Below are 25,486 nucleotides of genomic sequence, written 5' to 3'. Positions count from 1 at the left end.
TAAATCTGAACCGATTTCAACCAAAATTGTAACATTGTCTTCTAAGCCAGTTTTGTAGGTTTGTACCAATTTTCAGCTTGATCGGACCTATACTACGCTTTTAGTGCATTATTTACCTCATATCCGATGCTAATATATATGGGAGCTGTATCCAAATCTGGACCGATTTTCATTATTTTCTACAAAAATAGTCCTTGGACCAAAGATATGATTTGTGCAAAATGTTATGTCAATCGGATTATAAATGAGGTTTTTAGGAGTTTTAATCAACTTTTAACATACACTACTCCTATGTGCGACGGTACAAGTTTCATCAGGGGCCAAACCATACTTCCTGAGAAAATAGGCTGAAAGGTGCACAAAACCCCTATGATACAGTGTGTAGTGGTTTGGCCTTCGTCATATTTTTTCTAAACTTCAGTTTCAGTTCGAAGATGGGCAATACCGGTCCATAGCTTCCGGTACTTCTCCCAATATTTAAACAGTTTCACTAAAATGTCTGTCTATGTCTCTTCAACGGATCAACCAATTTGATCCAAACTTTGGATCTCTTAACATTTTGTCCAAATTTAGTTAAACATCTTAAATGGCCCATATCGGTGCTCTCCTCCCCCACAAAAGTTTAACATTTATGTCCAAGTGCAAATGCATACCGATGCTCTTCCATATGGTCCTGTTTACAGCGATATTAGGTTTCCCGTGGACAAGTCCATGCTTCCTGGCATACTGGTTCAAAAGTTATACGATGACCTACTGAAATGCCTAGTGGGCGCGATACCTAACGAAAAGATATGACTCTCAAAATAAGATCCAATTCGATAATGGACTATGTCGGTCCATTCCATTATGTACCTCCTCCGCAACACTTTTGAACTTCACTCCTAATCCACATTTTTGTCGGCAAGTTCAAATGTCCAAAAATTGTTTCAATTCACATGGGCTTAGGGTATATCTCTGTTGACAAAGTCGACTGATACTATTTTACTTGTTTTATTAACCGTTTAATACAGTCTTTATCTAAATTAACATAAACCATATATTACAACTAATATTTATTTACTACTAGCTGAACCCGGTGTGCTTCGCAACCTCGACTAAGATTAGATATATGTATATTTGTGATATTTAATGACATTAATTTTTAATATTATTGCGGGTTTTTATGAGATGAAGTCGTTTTTGTATGTTAAACATGTTAATATGTTCTACTAATCTAATTTTCCTCCAATTATTCTGAAATTCATTATTTGATATTGGCTTCATATTGGGGATACTTCTTACTCATATCTTTCGGCGTTATTTTTTCCTAACAATTTCTAAACCAATAATAAATTATAAATATTAATTTTTATATTTTATATTTTTGCCTTATTAAGGCGAAGGCCATTTATAGTGATATTTAATTAATTCTCTTTCGAGTTGAGCTGTTAGGCCTTTAGAGATACATTGAAAAATTAGGAGTCTACCGAAGTCCCACGCATCCAACCATTACACTACGTTTCACGGGTGGTAAATCCGATCTTCAGGTGTATTAGGATGTTGTTTTTTTGTGGCAGACGAAGGCAAAGCTTGGTAACTGGTATATATATCGAACTTCATTAGATAAATGTATATGCGAAATTATGTCAGTTAATTGAAACTCCAAACTTTTCCTATAGTCCTGCTTGGTAATCCCATTTTTCAATGTTCACAAATACTATGGTAAGTTTTATTCCTACATCATTAGTAATTGCTCTTCTATATCAGAAGATTTTATTTTTTGATCATCAATTATTGTCTACTAAAGTTTTGACAAGTTGATGGTGGCTTAGAACGCTAAGACGCCGGCAACCTTGACACTCAGTTGTCGGAGACCCAGGTTCAACTCGAAAGAGAATTAATTAAATATCACTATAAATGGCCTTCGCCTTAATAAGGCAAAAATAAAAAATAATTTCAGCATGAGCCAGGCTGGGATTAGAACCTGGGTCTCCGACAACTGAGTGTCAAGGTTGCCGGCGTCTTAGCGTTCTAAGCCACCATCAACTTGTCAAAACTTTAGTAGACAATAATTGATGATCAAAAAATAAAATCTTCTGATATAGAAGAGCAATTACTAATGATGTAGGAATAAAACTTACCATAGTATTTGTGAACATTGAAAAATGGGATTACCAAGCAGGACTATAGGAAAAGTTTGGAGTTTCAATTAGCTGACATAATTTCGCATATACATTTATCTAATGAAGTTCGATATATATACCAGTTACCAAGCTTTGCCTTCGTCCTCCACAAAAAAACAACATCCTAATACACCTGAAGATCGGATTTACCACCCGTGAAACGTAGTGTAATGGTTGGATGCGTGGGACTTCGGTAGACTCCTAATTTTTCAATGTATCTCTAAAGGCCTAACAGCTCAACTCGAAAGAGAATTAATTAAATTAATTTTTATAGTTCGATTCTATTGGGGTTACTTCCCTTCCTTTGTCTTCCCTACTCTTTTTCTCGTGACACATAAGTTTTCTTTTTTGCATTTCTTCAAAATATTTTAAAGACTCTCGAGCTTACAATAAATCAAAAAGACATTCGATATTAGCATATCAAGGGGAGGACTGTTCCTATTTGGGATACTTCTCCATTATTGTATTTTTTAACACTGTAATTGGTGAACGAACAATCCCTAGCAACATTGAATGATTCCATGGAAACAGTGGTTAAAAATACAATTTGATCAATTTGTGTTCCTTTGCGGTACCTTTCCCCACCACTACTCATTTACAGCACCGTATATTGCAATGACTATGATTCCTAAGAAGTTAATAAAACATAATACAATGTTGAATTGGAAATACTAAATTTGATATTTGGGTTCCACCGAGGTACAATGGTATGCACGCCCGCCTTGCACGCAGAAGGTCGTGGGTTCGAAAAAAAAAAACAAAAAATGTCCAACGGTGGCAAACTACCCCTCAGTAATGTTGGCGACATTTCCTGAGTATATCGGCCTTGAAAAACTTCTCCACAAGTGGTGCCTTAAACACGCCGCACAATGGTTCAGGAATCGATTTTCCTGGCCAAAAATCAAAATTTTGTTTTGTCAAAGATATTTAATTTCTATATGGGATTCGATAGTAAACATATTGAAACTAAGGAAACCAAAAAAATAGGCCCAAATATTGGAAGGTGTGGGCTTGGCGTGCCCCTAAAGACGAGCATTTTTCCCATTTTTGGGAAATACAAATTTTTGCAAATTTCTGGAAAAAGACTAAGCTATTTCTCGAAAACTATAACAGTTATGGTGTTCATTATTTTTTTGTAAGGTAGGTAGGATTGTGGCCTTTAAAAATTGTTTTAATAAATTACCGTAACGTTTACACAGCATGATCTATTTTATTTTTCCTCGGGTAGTAAATTTTATGAAATTCCAAATTTAGTGGACTAGAACTTTTGTGGAACAACATGGAACAAAGTTCTGTTTTCACAGAAAGATGCCCGAAAGCCTCCTCTTCCAGCCCATATATACTTTTGTACCCGTCCCGTTCCGTCCGTTTAACACTTTTTTCAATTTATTGAAATTACATGGGGTAAAAATGTGTATTTTTCTTAACTGTTTTCATATGAATTACAGTTTTTTGACACAAATTACAACTTTTTTGAGTATATGAGTTTTTATACGAGTTGTATAGGTTTTATTAAAACCCAAGGAGAATTTTTTTAGTTTTTGAAAAAATTTAAATTTTTTTTGTAAAATTTTTGAAAAAAATTTTTTTTCGACATTTTTTCGATTTTTTTTTTAGTTTTTTGGTAATTATTTTGTTTATTTGTTGGTGTGTGACCATCTTTAATACATAGGAAGATATAAAAACCATAAAAACACTCATATTTTGATGAAAAATAGTTAAAAAACTCAAAAGTTTAACTTTGACCTTGAATTTCTCTGCAACTACCTGACGGAACTTGACCGCTTATAATTCGTCTGAAAGCTGATTGTGTTATCTTCTAACAAAAAAAAAAGAATTATGAATATATCTCTATCCGTTCAAAAGTTACAGAATTTTGACCAGGAAAAAACGATTTTGAACCACAGTGTTGCCGCTTCCATACAAATGTGGACAAAAATAAAAGGCGTTGACCTGGGTTGATGAATTTTTGCACAAGTACTTATGAGGGCACAGGAATGAATAATATCAACTTTGGTCCATATCGGTTCAGATCTGGATATAGCCCCCTTATATATCTTTCCCCGATTTTTCTATAACTTGGTCAATTTTAATCGAATAGCCTTCAAATTTAATATGTTATATTTTCTTAGGCTCCTGAGTAGTTTCAACGATTTTCGTAAAAATCGGTTCAGGTTTGGATATAGCTCCTATATATAATATCATTCCCCGATTTCGCTATATATCGCTCAATTTTTGATGAATAGTCTTCAAATTTAACATGGGATGTCTCCTCAGGCCACTGTTCAGTTTTACCGATTTTGATTTGATTTCGCAAAAATCGGTACAGATTTTGATATAGCCTCCATATATATCTTTCACCGATTTTGCTATAAATCGGTAATTTTTTTAAAAATAACCTTCAAATTTAATATGGAATGTTTTCTTAGGCCTTTGTCGTCATAAGTACTTGTGCAAACATTCATCAACCCAGATCAACAGTAAAACGGAACAGGGGCTTGATGAATCCCATGTTAAATTTGTACGCTATTCATCAAAAATTGAGCGAATTATAGCAAAATCGGGGAAAGATATATATAGGGGCTATATCCAAATCTGAACCGATTTTTGCTAAAATCGGTGAAACTACTCAGGAGCCTAAGAAAATATATATTAAATTTGAAGGCTATTCGATTAAAATTGATCGAGTTATAGCAAAATCGGGGAAAGATATATATAGGGGCTATATCTAAATCTAAACCGATTGTTGTAAAAATCGGTGTATCTACTCAGGGGCCTAAGAAAATAACACATCTAAATTTGAAGGCTTTTCGATCAAAGTTGAACGAGTTGTAGCAAAATCGGGAAAAGATATATATGGGATCTATATAAAATCTGAACCGATATATCTCAGAAGGTTACAGGGATGGGCAGAATGTTTTTACATATTTTGATTTGGAAGAGATGTCCAATTAACGGAAAATAGGAGCCAATGTGGCAATAGGTGACAATCAAAAGATCTGCTCTACTAAATACTAATAAATTTGAATTTTTTATCAAATTTAAATTTTGATTTCTTGATAACGGTACATTGCCCATGTGCAGTTAATGCCAACATTTTGTACAAAAACGTTATATTTACAGCCCACTCATCAAATCCCCATCCAAAACATTTAGTATTATCAACAAACTTTTCAGAAAATGTTATTTTAAATGTCATCTAATTTTCATATGATTATCGCTTTAGATTACCTGGGAAATATTTTTCATATTTAAAGAGCTACAACTTCATTATGGATGCACATATCGGCAGAATTCTTTCAGATTCCTTGTATCGGATGTGTTTACTGTAAGAAAAAAAGATAAACATACATATGTAAAAGTTAACATCACATTTTTTGATTTTTGTCCACGCGGCAACACTGTGCGCCGTTCGGACTCGGCGATAAACAGTAGGTCCCATATCATTGAGCTAGGTCCCATATCCCCTGAGCCTTGTTTTTAAAGTAAGACCAGCTTAATCACAGATTTGTTGTTTTCAAATTTTAAAAACAACAAGTTTTTAAAGTGGGTGTAGTTAAAATTTATTTACATTAGGGCAGAGGGCAGAGGAGACTAGATTCGTCCAACGCCACTTGGACTCATCAGTTCCCTTATAAGAAGAAAACCATCGATTATGAAACGAATGGGGGCGTTACTTTGTTTCAAATGTGCGTCGCAAAATATGTTATTTGCTTGATAAATATATCCTAGTCCCGATTAACAGTTGCCCAATTGTCAGTTTATGGGACTGAGATTCGAGGAAAATAGAAACATTTTGCCTCTTTGCCCAATAGCCTCTTTCTTCCACAAACTGACAATTATCGAAAGTACATTTGTCTAATGGGCATCTGCGTCAAAGATCGTCCTAAATAGTTCAAAACAAAGAAATATTTGCATTTGAACTCGACAACAAAGCCATCGACTTCAGTAATACGACTTTTAACAGACTGCGAGACGAAGTTCGCCGGGTCCCCTAGTAGATTAATAAAAAATCAATTTAACTTAGTTTTTCTCAGAACCATTTTTTTGTTTGGGATTAGGCCGTTTTGGCGCTGAGCGCCTCATATAAACCACAAATATATGATGGCCAAATCCAATCCATTTTATCAAAGTTTATTTATGTATACCAGGGCGGCCCAAAAAACGACAAAGTCTTTTTTGCATTTTTTTTCTGCCTACACCCTATTTTTTTCATTTGATCCAAAAACCTTATACATAAAATTGTATGGCGATCGGTTAACGTTAACCCGTGTCACCAGAGAGATCTTTGTTACCATACCAATCCATGCTTGCTGAGATTATGGTCCAACTGCTCAAGGAACCACCAATTAAAATGGCTGTTGGACATAACTATTGGGAGCAGTGACTGACATTCATCTATCTTTTGCACACAGTAAATATTCTCTCAACTGGAGCCACCGTGGTGCAGTGATAAGCACGTCTGCTGTTCTTTATCAGAGCAGAACATTAAAAATTTGTCGATGGCATATCACCTCAGTGAATTGCTGGCTTAGATTCCCTGAGTATTTCAAGTGGTGTAGCAACACACGCCTTTGGGACTCGGCGCATAGTGGTTCAGGATGTGCAAAGTATGGACCAAATCGGTTACCCCTTCAAGATTTATCGTGCGCACAAATTTTCCGAACATTTTCGAACTTTTGTGGTGGAGGTACCGGAAAGAGTAGACCGATATAACCCATCTTCGAACTTAAGCTAAGTTTGGACAAAATATTACGCAAGCCAAATTTTGGACCCAATCGGTTGATCCGTTCGAGAGTTATCGTGCGCACCAGCCAGCCAGACAGACAGAAAAATTGTCTGAAACACATTTCCTCCAAACATACTTGGGGTCTAAAACCATTATTTCGATGAGGCACATTTTGCCCGTATGAAAGTGTATATACCCTCGTTAACATAAATGCTGAGGGTATAAAAAAAAACTTTCATAGAAAACGTATCTAACTTTTTACAGCAAATCTGCGTTGAATAGAGTTCTTTTATACAAAAACTTCCCCATATAGCGTTTTTCTGTAGAAAAACTTCGCTGAATAGCGTTTTTCTATAGGAAAACTTCTCTGAATAGCGTTTTTCTATAGAAAAACTTCGCTGAATAGCGTATTTCTATAGAAAAACTTCGCTGAATAGCGTATTTCTATAGAAAAACTTCGCTGAATAGCGTATTTCTATAGAAAAACTTTGCTGAATGGCGTTTTTCTATAGAAAAACTTCACTGAATAGCGTTTTCTATAGAAAAACTTCGCTGAATAGCGTTTTTCTGTAGAAATATTTCGCTGAATAGCGTTTTTCTATAGAAAAACTTCGCTGAAAAGCGTTTTTCTATAGAAAAACTTTACTTAGCGTATTTCTATAGAAAAACTCCGCTGAATAGCGTTTTTCTACAGAAAAACTTCGCTGAATAGCGTTTTTCTGTAGAAAAACTTCGCTGAATAGCGTTTTTCTATAGAAAAACTTCACTGAATAGCGTTTTTTTATAGAAAAACTTCGTTGAATAGCGTTTTTCTATAGAAAAACTTCGCTGAATAGCGTTTTTCTATAGAAAAACTTCGCTGAATAGCGTTTTTCTATAGAAAAACTTCGCTGAATAGCGTTTTTCTATAGAAAAACTTCGCTGAATAGCGTTTTTTATAGAAAAACTTCGCTGAATAGCGTTTTTCTATAGAAAAACTTCGCTGAATAGCGTTTTTCTATAGAAAAATTTAGCTGAATAGCGTTTTTCTATAGAAAAACTTCGCTGAATAGCGTTTTTCTATAGAAAAACTTCGCTGAATAGCGTTTTTCTATAGAAAAACTTCGCTGAATAGCGTTTTTTTATAGAAAAACTTCGTTGAATAGCGTTTTTCTATAGAAAAACTTCGCTGAATAGCGTTTTTCTATAGAAAAACTTCGCTTAATAGCATTTTTCTATAGAAAAACTTCGCTGAATAGCGTTTTTCTATAGAAAAACTTCGCTGAATAGCGTTTTTCTATAGAAAAACTTCGCTGAATAGCGTTTTTCTATAGAAAAACTTCGCTGAATAGCGTTTTTCTATAGAAAAACTTCGCTGAATAGCGTTTTTCTATAGAAAAGCTTCGCTGAATAGCGTTTTTCTATAGACAAATTTAGCTGAATAGCGTTTTTCTATAGAAAAACTTCGCTGAATAGCGTTTTTCTATAGAAAAACTTCGCTGAATAGCGTTTTTCTATAGAAAAACTTCGCTGAATAGCGTTTTTTATAGAAAAACTTCGCTGAATAGCGTTTTTCTATAGAAAAACTTCGCTGAATAGCGTTTCTCTATAGAAAAACTTCGCTGAATAGCGTTTTTCTGTAGAAATATTTCGCTGAATAGCGTTTTTTATAGAAAAACTTGGCTGAATAGCGTTTCTCTATAGAAAAACTTCGCTGAATAGCGTTTTTCTGTAGAAATATTTCGCTGAAAAGCGTTTTTCTATTGAAAACTTTGCTGCTTTTTTTCTATAGAAAAACTTTGACGAATAGCATTTGTCTATAGAAAAACTTCGCTGAATAGCCTTTTTCTATAGAAAAACTTCGCTGAATATCGTATTTCTATAGAAAAACTTCGCTGAGTAGCGTTTTTCTATAGAAAAACTTCGCTGAATAGCGTTTTTCTATAGAAAAACTTCGCTGAATAGCGTTTTTCTATAGAAAAACTTCGCTGAATAGCGTTTTTCTATAGAAAAATTTAGCTGAATAGCGTTTTTCTATAGAAAAATTTAGCTGAATAGCGTTTTTCTATAGAAAAACTTCGCTGAATAGCGTTTTTCTATAGAAAAACTTCACTGAATAGCGTTTTTTTTATAGAAAAACTTCGTTGAATAGCGTTTTTCTATAGAAAAACTTCGCTGAATAGCGTTTTTCTATAGAAAAACTTCGCTGAATAGCGTTTTTCTATAGAAAAACTTCGCAGAATAGAGTTTTTCTATAGAAAAACTTTGCTAAATAGCGTTTTTCTATAGAAAAGCTTCCCTGAATTGCGTTTTTCTATAGAAAAACTTCACTGAATAGCGTTTTTCTATAGAAAAACTTCGCTGAATAGCGTTTTTCTATAGAAAAACTTTGCTGAATAGAGTTTTTCTATAGAAAAACTTCGCTGAATAGCGTTTTTCTATAGAAAAACTTCGTTGAATAGCGTTTCTCTATAGAAAAACTTCGCTGAATAGCGTTTTTCTGTATAAATATTTCGCTGAATAGCGTTTTTCTATAGAAAAACTTGGCTGAATAGCGTTTCTCTATAGAAAAACTTCGCTGAATAGCGTTTTTCTGTAGAAATATTTCGCTGAATAGCGTTTTTCTATAGAAAAACTTCGCTGAATAGCGTTTCTCTATAGAAAAACTTCGCTGAATAGCGTTTTTCTGTAGAAATATTTCGCTGAATAGCGTTTTTCTATAGAAAAACTTGGCTGAATAGCGTTTCTCTATAGAAAAACTTCGCTGAATAGCGTTTTTCTGTAGAAATATTTCGCTGAAAAACATTTTTCTATTGAAAACTTTACTGCTTTTTTTCTATAGAAAAACTTTGACGAATAGCATTTTTCTATAGAAAAACTTCGTTGAATAGCGGTTTTCTATAGAAAAACTTTGCTGAATGGCGTTTTTCTATAGAAGAACTTCGCTGAATAGTGTTTTTCTACAAAAAAAAATATCTTCGAGAGCACGTCCTAAACTGAACTTATCTGAAATTTTGTGTGGGAGGTACCCGCAGGAGTGGACCGATTGAGTCCATATTGAAACCTCATCTAAGTCTGGTAGAAATTTTTCAATGTGCAAAGTATGGATCAAATCAAGAGTTATCGTGCGCACAAATTTTCCAAACATTTTCGAACTTTTGTGGGGGAGGTACCGGAAGGAGTGGGCCGATATAGCCCATCTTCGGACTTAAACTAAGTTTGGGAAATATATTACGAGAGCCAAATTTTGGATCGAATCGGTTGTTCCATTCAAGAGTTATCGTGCACTCCATCCAGCCACAGACAGACAGTCGGACGGATATTGCTAAATCAACTCCAAATTGTCTGAAACCATTTTTTCGATGAGGCACATTTTGCCCGTATGAAAGTGTATACACCCTCGTTAGCATAAATGCTGAGGGTATAAAAATAACTCCGCACGGTGACCAATTAAATGGAACGGAATGACTCACAAAATTATAACCAGTTCTAAGATGTCAGTTCATTTCTTCAGGTGTCTTTTCCATACTTCGGCGCTTTAATCCCATTTAAGGCCACTTCTCGGATCGCGTTGAATTTGTGATTGCTAGGGCAAGCCAATATTTCCTGAGATATGTATGTCCATCGAAATGTCAAAGCCTATATAACCTCTTGTGGAGAATATTTTGAAAATTATAACTACCGTCTTTAACTGATTGCGCTCAACATGGTGTATTTTGAATAGCTTTAGTCCTATTTCCAGCCAATAATTCATTGCATTGCTGTTCAATTTGTGAGGCTATCAAAGTTTTATGTTTTTTTTTTTTTCTAAAAGTTACAAAATTATCATTGACACCACGAAAAGATAATATATTTTCAGTTTCAAGTGTATGTCGCAACAATTAAGCTTATCATAATTTTTAAAAAAATGTTGTCTACAGATAAAATCAACACTTTATAACAGCTGTTAATATTTATTAATAACACTTAATTGTTGTGATATTGAAAAGAGTGGCTACCAAAAATAGAGAGATAATAAAAAGAAAATTTTAAACACTATTTGATTTATAAAATTTGATGTGATATTAAATTAATATTTATTAAAAACAAAACATTTATAAAATAAACTTTTTAAACCATTATAACACGCTCGGATTCAACGTATTTTATCGATTTTTATGATTTATTGTTAATCATAAAAATACACTTTGTATACCACCGCAAAACTGCTTGCGTTGCATTTTTCTTATCAACTAGCAAAAAAAAAAAAAAAAAAAAAACACAGAAACGTAGAACAGCACAAACGTCATAAATGTTATAAATAAAAAATTGAAAATGATAGATGGTTCTTAGGGTTTCTATAATATGTAATATTCCGGCCTTAAACAAATAAAAATTAAAAAAAAAATTATCGCTAAAATTGTGTTACTCAGTCTCGGACGTCAATTAAAGAAATGTAGTATGACAAATTCCATTCGGTTCGACGTAATGCATTGAATTTGCTCTCTTTCTCCAGATAAGAGACGCACACAGACACACGAATACCCGCACACCGAGTCAAGAACAAGTGAATCCAAAAGACACAATCAGACTTTTTTCTTGGAGGACTTAAGAATTCACAAAGACTCGTTGACGTATTTTTCATTCTTTTCAGACTTGTGAACCAAAGTGATGGAAAAGGCTATACGCAGACAGGCGGACGGACAGACAGATGGACAAGCTGTGTAGCGTGAGGGGTATTTACACATTAAATATGACGCGTTTGACGTTATGTTTTCAAACAAACAAATTAAGAGAATAATGAATGGCTTGACTGGCTGGCTGCATGGCTGGACATTTTATAAAAAAAATTTGGATAAAAAGCAAGTGATATGAATTGTACATTAGCAGTGTTTTTGTTTAATTTTAAGAGAATACAAAAATTTTTTTTCATCAATGTAATTCTTAACAAGAGAGGTAAAATGCGCATTACTGAAAGTTCATCAATGGTTGATGCTTGGAATTTGAAAGTAGTACCTAATTATAGCTAGATGCTATTAACCAACTCAAATTACATCTGCCCCGAAAAAGTTGGTTCTCAAGCAAGAACTAAAGCTATGTATATTTAAAAAAGCAAGTCTGACCAGCGCCACTGTGAATATGTACGAAATAAGTACATGAAATAGGGCGAAAACATATAGAGAGCTATATTCATATCTAAACCGATTTCGAAATTGGCCACACATAGCATCTGAGATGCATCAGTTACATGTGAAAATATATTTTTTTCTGTTACGAAAGTGCCAATGCCCACAATCTTAGACGGAGAAGTATTTAGACTACTGGGGCTTAATTTATCTAATACTTAATTTATCTAATTCGATCAGCTGAAAAACTTGAAAACACCTGAAATCGGGAGGTACCATTATATGGGGTATATACCGCAACGCGTCCTATACCCACAACTTTTGATGGAGAATCACGCTAAAATAATAGCGTTCGATCGGTACCGTTATAAGGGGGTATCCCAAAACATGGACCAATGTTCACAATTTTTGATGGAGAAGTTTGTGACTACTGGGAACCTGAAATGTCAAATTACAGGTAGTTCAGTCAAATAATGTTGCTAAAATTCTCAAAATACATAAAATCGGAAGGTACCGTTATATGGGGCTATACCAAAATATTGGCCTATATGGCCCCCCTTGGAACTTGACCTGTCTATGGAAAAACAAGTAAGAAAGTATCAGTCAGCTGTGCTGACTTAGATATATAAATGAGGCCGCTAGAAAAACCTACTGAAAAAAGAATCAAAACTATGCGAGAGGAGCTCCTACACTTGACTTTGTTTCGAATTTTGTGTTTGAGGTACCCGAAGGAGTGGACCGATATAGCCCATATTCCAACCTGATAGATGACTGGATAAAATAATATGATGTGCAAAGTTTGTACCAATCAGAAACTCCTGCAAGAATTATCTTGCGGATTTGCCATTTTGGATGGTGTCGTCAGGTTTTCTTGGAACATTAAGGGCAATATCTCAGGAAGTATTGACTTGCGCAAGAAAAAAGTTATATCGTCATAAAGGGAGTCTCAAGGACAAGCTGCTCAAAAAAAATTCAAGACTATCCGAGAGGAGCTCTTAAACTTCACTTTATCCGAATTTTGTGTGGGAGGTACCCGAAGAAGTGGACCGATATAGTCCATATTCCAACATTATACATGACTGGATGAAATAATATGATGTGCAAAGTCTGCACCAATAAGAAACTCTCTGCGAAAATTACTTGCGGGTTTGCCATTTTGGTTGGTGCCGTCAGGGTTTTTTGGAACTTTTAAGCCAATATCTCAGAAAATATGGACTTGCGCAAGAAAAAAATTGTACTGTCGCAAAGGGAGCCGCAAGTACAATTTACTGAAACAAAGTTCAAAACGATCCGAGAGTAGCTCTTACACTTCACTTTAACCGAATTTTGTGTGGGAGGTACCCGAAGGAGTGGACCAATATACTCGATATTCGAACCCTATCTCTATCTAGAAGGAATAATAATATAATAATAATACAATAATAATAATACAATGTGCAAAGTTTGGTCCAAATCGATCGCTCCCTTCGAGAATTATCGTTCACAACATTTTACAAACAAATTTTGAACTTTTATGGGGAAGGTACCCGAAGGAGTGGACCGATATGGCCCATCTGCGAACTTAAACAAAGTTTGGACAAAACATTACGATAGCCAAAATTTGGTTCGAATCAGTTGATCCGTTGGAGACTTATCGTGTTCACCAGCCAGGCAGACAGACAGAGAGACGGACAGACAGACGGACGGACATGGCTAAATCGACTCCAAATTGTCTGAAACGAACTTCTTCAAAACATACTTGGGGTCTAAAACCGTTACTTCGATGAGGCACATTTTTGGTCGTATCAAAGTGTATACGAGGTCACTAAAAACCTTCTGGCCTAAGCAACACGCAGAGTCGCCAGGCCTATGTGTACTCAGGACAGTTTGACATACGACCATGTGTTGGGTTGTTTACAGTGGCTTGATTGAGACACCTCCAAAACATGCTTTTACAGCATCTACTGGCGATTGCTGCGATTTTTCGGGTTCATACGCATATTTTCATGATTCGTCACCTGGATCCACCTTATAAACGTCTCTTGAAGCAATGTCTTTGAAGCACCGCGTATTTTTTCGAAATTTCTTGCACCGACCAACACGGGATCCGACTATTTTTGGAGCCAAGCGTTCATGCAATAAGAAATGTTAGTTGGTGGAATAATGCCCAAGGATGCCTCTATCTCACGGTACATTACATGGCGATCTTGCATTATCCGTTCACGCACGGCTTAATTTTTTCTGGCACAACGACCGTTTCTGGGCGACCATAACGAACTTCGTTTTTTTGGCGAGTATCGGCCACGATTGAATTCATTAAACCAGTTTTTCATAGTGCTATAGGATGGTCCTTTATCGACATACAAAGATTAATTTTGATCGATTCACTTTTGCCGTGATTATCCACGTCGAAAGTAGTGAAAAATTAACGGACGAAAATGTTCACCAGTAAATTCAATTTTTTATGCAAAGTGATGACATGGTCATATGTGAAACTATCCTGACTACGCTTAGGCTAAAAACTGTCAAACTTTCCAAAGAAACTGTCAAATGACGCCTGGCGACACTGCTTGTTGCCTAAGCCAGAAGGTTTTTAGTGACCCTCGTATACCCTTTCTAGCCTAAAGGCTGAGGGTATAAATATTCCGGTGCAAAAATATAGCGCTCTTGTTTGTTTACGCTAGAGTGATTACACCAAACGGGCAGACGAACATGGCTAGATCGACTCAGAATTTTACCCAGAGCAAGAATATATATATGGGAATTTCTGAGTGAAATCGGACACCTTTTCAAAATTAGGTTTTTGATTTCCTTTATTATACCCTACACCACTATGTGGTAAGGGGTATTATGTGTTAGTGCATTTGTATGTAACATACAAAAGGAAGCGAGATAGACCCATAGTTCCTTCTAGGGATATACATAGAATCACTTTCTACGTCGATTTATGCATGTCCGTCCGTCCGTCCGTTCGCAACATACAGGTCGCATTTGTTGACCGATTTCGCTGAAAATTAGGGAATACCATTTTTTTAGCCGTCGGAAGATCAAGTTCTAAGATGGGCTATATCGGTCCAAGTTTTGGTATAGCCCCCATATAACGGTACCTCCCGATTTAAGGTATTTTAAGGATCTTAGCCGCATTTGTTGCCAAAACCAGCTGAAATTTTACATTTGAGGTTCCCAATGGCCGCGAAATTGCTCCACTAAAAATTGTCAAGATAGGTCCACGGTTCGGTATAGTCCCCATATAACGATACCTCCCGATTTAAGGTATTTTAGGGATCTTAGCCACATTTTTTGCCCAAACTAGCTGAAATTTTACATTTGAGGTTCTCAATGGCCGCGAAATTGCTCCACTAAAAATTGTCAAGATAGGTCCACGGTTCGGTATAGTCCCCATATAACGATACCTCCCGATTTAAGGTATTTTAGGGATCTTAGCCTCATTTTTTGCTTGAACTAGCTGAAATTTTACATATGTGGTTCACAGTGGCCACGAAATTTCGCCACTCAACATTGTTAAGATAGGTCCATGTTTTTTTGTAGCCCCCATATAACGGTACCTCCCGCTTTTAGGTATTTTAACGATTTTCCCCAAATATGGCTCCAATTTGCCATTTGGAGTTTAATGAGTTCAAAAAATTTACTTTAATGTTTGTTTTGGGTTATTAAAAAACTTCTCCACCAAGAATTATGGACATACATATGTCCACGTTTTGATATAGCCCCGAATTTTGGTATAGCTTCCATATAAAAGTACCGCTAGATTTTAGGCACTCTGCAGTTTTTATATACTTTTTATACCCTACACCACTATGTGATAAGGGGTATTATGTGTTAGTGCATTTGTATGTAACATACAAAAGGAAGCGAGATAGACCCATAGTTCCTTCTAGGGATATACATAAAATCACTTTCTGAGTCGATTTATGCATGTCCGTCCGTCCGTTCGCAACGTACAGGTCGCATTTGTTGTCCGATTTTGCTGAAAATTGGGGAATATCGTTTTTTTATGCCGTCGGAAGAACGCTATTTATTTTGGTGAGAATCGGTTCAGATTTGGATATAGCTCCCATATATATTTTCGTCCGATTTGAGGTATTTGATGCACCAAACACGCTATATCTGTCCAATTTTGATGAAATTTGGAATTTATGACGGAATCAGGTCTATAAATAAATGTACCAAATTATATCGAAATCGGTTCAGATTTGGATATAGCTCCCATATATATTTTCGGCCGATTTGAGGTATTTGATGCACCAAACACGACATATCTGCCCGATTTTTATGAAATTTGGAATGCAAATGTAGCACTGATATCTGGCTATCTGGTTGCAAAATATGGTTCAAGTAGTTATTTTAGTTTTAGTGTAGTAATCTTTTTAAGTTGGGAAGTCAAATTTCAATCGCCAACTTAAAACACGTTTTTCTCGAAACTTTATTTTTCAAGATGTGTCACTCTTTGAGTAAATGAGCGATATGTCTCCTATATTTTACATATTCACAGTGGTGTAGGGTATCATGTAGTCGGCTCCGCCCGACTATGATCCTTTCCTTACTGGTTTTTTGCTGTGGAGATGCTGCTCATCAGCAAAACATTTTAGTACATTTTAAAAATTTTTTTGACTAAAGGTTCCAGATTATCGCGCCTTGAAAAAGTCGAATTCGGTAAAAACTATATGCAAAGAAATACTCATAACTTCTTTAACCCATTAATGCCATTGGCAACTTAAGTTGCCAAATGACATCTTCCTCTTTGTTGTACTCTGAGAAAAAGTGGGAATTGGGAATAGAAAAGTAACTTTACTATAATTAAGTAGACACATGTTATTTTCAAGTTTGGTTTATTTCATGTCAATTGCTTCTATTTTTTTACCTGTTTCAAAAATCCTATTTCATGTGAAACAGCAGTTTTAAAAAGAAAGTTTTTCTATTATAGTAACTAATTTTATAGCAAAGTGTGGTTGTATTTATAGAAATATATCTTAACAAACAAATAAACAATATTTAATATGGAAATGGCAAACGTTGACAATTTTGTTGCACTAATATCAATATTAATCAATATTAAATTTTATTTAAGTACTGCCCGTACCACTTAAGTTCGATTAAAAAAAATCAGACTATCTCACCCTAACGCATCAACAGCGAGCCACATTTTTTGAGGAATTTTAGTTATGGGTTTTTTGTCATCAGTAGGTAAAACATTCAAGACCAATTTTCGTACCATTTAGTACTTTTTGTAGGTATTTCCAATACCATTTCAGCTGGGTATAACCTTAAAAAATTACCTTCTTTTATGAAACATTTATGACAACCGCGAATCTCATTTCCAGCTCTATCAGTTCTTCCAAGCCCAATAATAGTAATTAACATATAAATAGAGCAGTATGAATTCCCGAAACCTCCTCTTAAAATCTCAAAAATTCCTACTAACCCCTTTACACAATAACAAATTATTGCTCTCCAGAACCTGCAAGAAACTACTATTTTTTACTACCATAACATTTTTCCCTTTATGTTATGGGAAAAAAATAGTAAAAATTAGTAGATTCTTGTGGTTCTGGAACTGACCATATATCATATTCTGTGCCACTTAATACTTTTCATAGCATGCATATCCAAAACCATCTTCACAACTTAACCCACATACCAACAGTTACTCTAAGAACAAATTTTAGAATTTCAGCTTTGTTCCTACACCCGATACAATTTATGGTACGTATTTCTTAAAACACGTCCTTATACCAACGTAACACACTAATACTCACCTTAACTCCAAAGAATAAAGATTCCAGCTCTGTCCCCACACCCAACACCAAAGTGATTACCATTTTGTAATTTTTGTATAATTATGGTTCGTATTTCGACAGTCACATATCTTAGCCCAACACTGACATTAATACAAAATAATAACGATTCCAAATCTCAGGATTTCCAAAGCCTACACTCCCACAGCAATCTTAATTCGAAATTTCAGGATTCGAGCTCTATCCGTACCACTTAGTACTTTTCGTACCTATAAGTACAAATTTCCAAAACTACCTCAACCTACACCCCAATAGCAACTTTAATTCCAAGTTTCTGGATTCCAGCTCTATTCGTTCACCCAAATCCAAATTGTACCAAATTTACCACTTCCCGTACCCGTAAGTACGAACTACCTCAAACCTACAGTCCAACAGTAATTTTAATTCCAAATTTCATGATTGCAGCTCTATCCGTTCTCTCAAATCCAATTTGTACCAAATTCAGTACCATTTAGTACATTTCCCATAAGTAAGAATTTCCAAAACAACCTAAATCCTACACCCTAATAGCAATCTTAATTCCAAATTTCAGGATTCCAGATCTATCATTCACCCAAATCCAAATTGTAAAAAAAATACCATTTAGTACGCTACGTACCCATAAGTACGAAGTTCCATAACATCCTCAATCCTACACTCCCAGAAGCAAATTGTACCAAATTTAGTACCATTTAGTATTTTCCGTACACATTAGTAAATATTTTCAAAAACACCTCCATATATTAACCCTACTGCCTAACCTTGATTCCCATTCGAAATTCCAAACTTGTAGCTTTATTCGTCCACATAATACCAAGTGGTACCAAATTTAGTACATTTTAGTTCTTTTTGTACACTAATAGTTCGAATATCCAAAACCCCTCTGGTACGTCTATCCCACACTCCATTAGTGACTTTCATTCCAAATTTCAGGATTCAAGCTCTATCCGTTCACGCATATCTATATTTAGTACAATTTAGTACTTTCCGTACCCATAAGTACAAATTTCCGAAGCTACCTAAATCCTACACCCCAATAGCAATCTTAATTCCAAATTTCAGGATTCCAGCTCTATCCGTTCGCCCATGTCCAAATTGTACCAAATTTAGTACCGATTAGTACCTTCCGTACCAATAAGTACGAATTTCCAAATCTACTTCAATCCTAAACTCCAACATTAATCTTAGTTTCAAATTTCAGGATTCAAGTTCTATCAGTTCACCCAAATCAAAGTTGTACTAAATTTAGTACGATTTAGTACTTTTCGCACACATAAGTACATATTTCCAAAACTACCTCCATATGTGAATCCTACACTCCAACAGTAATCTTGATTCCAAATTTCAGGTTTCCATTTAGTACTTTCGTACAGGTAAGTACGCATTTTTAAAACATCTCCTCATATCCGTACCACTTCCCAACCCTGAACCCCATCCAAATATCAAGATTCTACCTATATATATTAAAAATACACAATTTATACAAAATTTAGTAACTTTTAGTACTTTTCGCACACTTGTGGTTCGAATTTCCAAAACCCCTTTGATAGATCTTTCTAACTCTTCATTACACACAGAAAAAAATGGCCTGTCTAACATATGTCCCAAACATATTTTGCAGCAAACATATATTTGTTTTCAAGCAGTCCCAAACATAACAACGCCTTTCATAAAGCAAAAAAAAAATACTGGTTTTCTGAGAGATTAAAAAAACAATTTTGGCGAGTTTTTGTTTTTATTGACTAACAACCACCACACACCACCAAACAAAGCAGAGACAAATGTTGCTGCTTTTTATTTATTAATTCTTTTATTTTGTAATATTGTAACTTACCGTTTCTTCTAAAGATTTTCACTGTAGTTGTTATCGTCTTGTAAGCATAGCAGAACAATATGAATCATATGTACATACATACATGTTGAGTCTATCAGCGCTAGGTTGAGATATTAGATGTTGCCTTTATATTAAAAAAATTACAAATTTGTAGTTGCGAAGTATTTGACTATACGAACTTTGTTTTTTCGACACCAAACGCACTGTAGTTGTTTGGTTTGTCGGTTTATCAGTTAACTAACAACAATTGTTGCGACAGCGGTAGTTGTTGGTGTGTGTGGTTTGTTGATACATTGTCAATGTGATCGTGAGACGATGAGACCGATGAAAATGTAGGGAATAACAGACCAGCAAACCAATCGTACCGACATCGTAACGAAATCGGAACAATGCACATGCACACAGCTCTTTATTATAAACCAGCATTCCGCAGCTGCGAGAGCCCTGTTGTTACTCTCTTTGACCAAAATCCTCTCCACCCATAAAAAATATGTTCGTATATGTTGGTACCCAAACATATTAAATTGAGATATGTTACAAAATGTTGCAAACATATATTTGTTTGGACACAACTCCATAAGTCGATCTGTAGTAGGCTATGCGGAGCCAATGTGGTCCGCGAATATAAGACCAACGTAATGAAAATCCAGTCAGAAAGCCGCAGTTGGAACTGCAACACGGTGCTTCCTCATGTCATTAGTGGACCATCGGCATGAGGAGACGAAGATTTTTTCAGTAGGCAACACAGTGGCATGTTCGAGTTGGAGTACTTGCTTGGATGTTACCGTTAGAGCCAACCTAATTACCACAACAAGCATATCAGACAGGTTTGAAAGCACTCTCAGATATTCAGGCCCGAACGACTCACTACGTCTCTTTAACTGCCCTGTCCAACCTACCAAACTAACGCCAGTAGCTTAGAGGTTACAATCGATCAATGCTGCCAAATTTCTATACTTGGATATAGAGCCAGCGCCATATTAAGCAGGGAAACAAAACTTATCGTATGCTACAATAATGTTTATGTCTCCTTAAGAAAAATTTATTGAATGTTCAACCTGACATTTTATTATTTGCAGACTTTGAAACCAAACAAAATTTATAACATACTCTTCACGTTCAGCCAGAAATAGCTTAACCATATCTCTGGATGTTTTTGCACGTTCTTCGGTTAAAACGATTTAAATGACGCCATTACTGACCATGCTTTTCGCATTTTTGTTGTTATGCCCTCCGAATATATTGACTTTTTTGCGTCATCAAATACAATCCATTGGATGGAAGGATTATTGCATATTTTTTTATAAATTTATTGGCGATCTAAAATTGTTTGGAATATTTAGTTAGAAATCTTTATTTACTAATCTAATCTTAGATCTGATTTTAGTTGGTTTTGCAATGCATGGCTTGCGATATGATTTACAAAACGCGATATACATACGTCGTTTGTACGTCAGCAAATCGGCAATGGGTAGTGAAACGTGAAATTCGTATGTATTAAATGTCAATTGGTATGGGGTGAGAACGCGTCATTTCTACAGATATTTTATTTTCAAAGTTTCTGGACAATAGATCTTGGTTCTAGGTTGACTTCTGTATTGACTGCAGAGTTAATATCTGAGGACTGTATGGTATCTAAAAAGATGACAATGCGCTATTTTAAGTGAATTATAACGGACGCAGAATGTGGAAAAAATGTGGAAACATTTTTTAATTCGCCGCTGAAGCTGGAGGGACGGGACAAATATCGTAAAAGTCAACTTCGTTATGGACGATATTCTTATTAGAGACGCGGCAAGTTACACATTTTTGCAAATGGAGGAGATTCCACACATGTTTTTTTGAAAGTTAACAAGCTTTCAAATATTTTGTATTGACTTATTTTTCACCACCACCCTAATATCTCATTAACATCTACGTATATATTGTCCACTCACTACGGTGTCCGATTTGCCAACACAGAGCACAAAACACCTTATCGTTCTAAACTATAATTGACTTCCATAAATCATTGTGAATATTTGTGTTGTTGTATTAGAAAGATTTGCGTACAACCACCTACTTATGACGGAGATTGATTTCATTTTTTTCTTTAAAATATCTGCCCTTAAAAATTGCGAAATGATTTATTGTCACAGCAGATAACAATCACTAATGCTTTCGCACTTTTCAGCTAAGCGAATAGAAATATGACGTGAATTGAAAATACGTTTTTTTGGTAAGTTCCAAATTTAGATTTTGATAAATCAAACCAATCGATCATTGTAGACAAAAGTGAAACTCTTTAAAATAAATATTTAGTAGGCAGGTTTGGTCGAAGGCGTGATTGTGGGTTTAGACCACGTTTATTCTTTGTACGTAGAAACAAAAGCAAAGTGTAAAATATGTCTATATAAAAAAGGTAATAAACTCACAAGTTGTCGACAAGTCCCGGCAACGTTTAAGGGACCAATATTATCTCTTCAAGGTGCGCGGGAATAGGAAATAACCTCACAAGAAAAAGTATTCTTGTGAAGTTTTTCCTATGGTGCCATGAAGCAAACATAAGATTGTTTGTGGGTTTGTCAGTCTTAACGCGACATGCCTCGAACGGATGCAAGTACGATCAGACATTCCTACTGCACCAGTCTGTCCAGTACAGACTTATCTCGCCTGAGCTAGACTCTAGGGACCCATGCACGGTGTGTATAGGGGTGGCGGTGAGGTGTGGAACCGCCGAGATAGAACTGCTGAATGTGTATATCCCGCTGATTAATAGCTATGCCCCGCGTTACTCTCCTAACATCAGACCTCTGTTGAGAGGTAATAACAGGCTAATCCTAGGGGATTTCAATGCGCATCATGAGCTATGGCAGCCCTAGGGAATGACAGATCTGGCTGAGCACACATTCCGCACTGCGAACGAGGACGCACCCACCAGGATTAGAAGGGACTGCCACAGTTCACCTGACATATCCATCGTGTCACCAGGTCTGACGAATGACGTGACATGGCAACCCGTCATATCCCTCGGTTCGGACCATCTCCCAAACCTCATCTCCATCAATAGACCACCAGACTTCATAACTTCTGAACCATGGGAAAGCTGATTGGCAAGGTTTCAGAGAGTTCACTAACCAACTCTGATGTTCGGGTAGCAGAGAGGAAATTTCGAGACATCATCACTGCTGCAGCCGCTCGCTATATTCCTGCTGGTCGAATACCTGAAATAAGAACTAATTTCCCAGCAGAGGTGACGGGATCAGCTAATGAGCGTGATGAGCTTTGCCGCACGAACCCTAATGACCCCAGAATCAGAGAACTGACAGTGGAAGTCAATAGATTAGTCAGTGAACACAAGCGGGCGAAGAGAAGTATTTCACGTCGTTTGCGATCTCTTCCAGCCGAGAAAGAACCGCCACAGTTTACTATGGATGATGTTGCAGATGTTATCAGAGGCGCAAAGTCATCCAAAGCGCTTGGACCTGACGGAATTTCAATGGTGATGCTGAAACAGCTGGATGACCCGGGAGTCGAGTTTTTATGTAAGGTCCTCAATTTATCGCTAGCTACCCTAATAGTTCCCGAAGCTTGGAAGATGGGCAGGTGCTGCTGCTGAATCCTGGCAAAGATGCCAGCAAAGGTGAGTCATGCAGGCCGATTTCACTTTTATCGCCAGTAGCAAAGATACTCGAGGCGTTACTCCTGCCCCAGCATCAGAACATGTTATCCAGTTGCGGATCATTAACACGGGTTCCGGAAGCAGCATAGTACCACAACAGCATTGCACGCCATTTCTACATATATTGGCCGAGGACTCAACCAGGGCAAAGCATGCTACAGAACGGTGATGGTAGCATTGAAACTGACCAAATCGTTTGATACGGTCAGCCATGCTATGTTTTTCGAGGATATCGAGAATACTACCCTCCGGCATTGTCTGAAACGTTGTGTCATCAACTATTTATGTGGCCGCCACTCATACCTCGAATTCAGAAACAAGAAGTCCAAAACCCGTACAGTGAAACAGGGAGTTCCCCAAGGAGGGGTGATATCTCCGGAATTGTTTAATCTCTACCTTTCTGAAATTCCACACCCTCCAGACGGCAAAGAGATCGTGATGTATGCGAAAGATTGTACGATCTTGGCGTCGGGTCCTATAGTCGATGACATATGTGATAGGTTGAATGTCTACATAGCTGACCTAGTGCAGTTCTTCCATCTGAGAAATATGAAAATATCCGCCGCTAAATCCACCACCAAACTGTTCACCACATGGACGACTGAAATGGAGTTCCCAATGAACATGTTGGTCATTGGTGCACTGATTCCGACTACTAACTACCCCAAAGTCTTGGTGGTCACATTCGATAGCATGTTTAAGTCGTCCATTCAAGCCAAAGCTATTTGCGATAAGATCAGAAGAAGGAACAAGGACCTCAAAGACACCTTGTTGACCACCTACAATGCAATAGGTTGCCTCCTCATGACACCATACCATCTTCATGAGGAGACGAAGGTTTTACCGGTGCGTCAGCACAACAAGATGTTGTCGATGCAGTACATGCTTGGGTGTTATCGCAGTGAGCATCGTTGTCACGATTTAATGGACAAGTTTCTTCCACCCAGGCATGCCAGGACAGATCTTCATAATCTAGAGAGAGATGTCCAAAGATATAAAAGAGAACATCGAGACCAACGAGCATATCAGGCAAGCTTGGGTAACATTCACACTGATGCAGTCGCGCAGGCAGTACAGAGATTTAGTGTGAATGCCGTACTTGGAGACCACCCCCCATCCTTCGCATCAGAGGAACGCCAGCTGCCCAAACACGAGTAGTTTTAACCCAGTTAAGATTAGGATTATGCAGCCGGCTCAATTCGTATTGGGCCCGAATTGGCGCCACGATACCCAACACATTCCGGACATTTGGTCATCTTTGCATTATTTTCTACTAGGCAATGATAAATAAGACACGTAAGAATGGGACGCGAGAACAAAATGAAAAAAAAAAAATTAAAATAAATAGAAATAAAATATAATAAAAATAAAATAAAAATGAAATAAAATAAAATAAAATAAAATATAATAAAAATAAAATAAAAAAAATAATAAAATAAAAATAAAATAAAATAAAATAAAATAAAATAAAATAAAATAAAAATAAAAATAAAAATAAAATAAAAATAAAATAAAAATAAAATAAAAATAAAATAAAAATAAAAATAAAAATAAAAATAAAAATAAAATAAAATAAAATAAAATAAAATAAAATAAAATAAAATAAAATAAAATAAAATAAAATAAAATGAAGTAAAATAAAATAAAAATAAAATAAAATAAAGTAAAAATAAAAATAAAAATAAAAATAAAAATAAAAATAAAAATAAAAATAAAAATAAAATAAAATAAAAATAAAAATAAAAATAAAATAAAATAAAATAAAATAAAATAAAATAAAATACAATAAAATAAAATAAAAATAAAATAAAATAAAATAAAATAAAATAAAATAAAATAAAATAAAGTAAAGTAAAATAAAAATAAAAATAAAATAAAAATAAAATAAAATAAAATAAAAATAAAATAAAATAAAATAAAAATAAAATAAAATAAAATAAAATAAAATAAAATAAAATAAAATAAAATAAAATAAAAATAAAAATAAAATAAAAATAAAATAAAATAAAAATAAAAATAAAATAAAATAAAAATAAAATAAAATAAAATAAAATAAAATAAAATAAAATAAAAATAAAATAAAATAAAATAAAATAAAATAAAATAAAATAAAATAAAATAAAATAAAATAAAATAAAATAAAATAAAATAAAATAAAATAAAATAAAATAAAATAAAATAAAATAAAATAAAATAAAAATAAAATAAAATAAAATAAAAATAAAAATAAAAATAATATAAA

Source organism: Musca autumnalis, unplaced genomic scaffold (genome assembly GCF_047663935.1).
Source record: "Musca autumnalis isolate F117 unplaced genomic scaffold, ASM4766393v1 scaffold_3, whole genome shotgun sequence".
NCBI lineage: Eukaryota > Metazoa > Arthropoda > Insecta > Diptera > Muscidae > Musca > Musca autumnalis.
The sequence above is the reverse complement of the archived record's forward strand: the minus strand, read 5'-3'. Positions refer to the sequence as shown.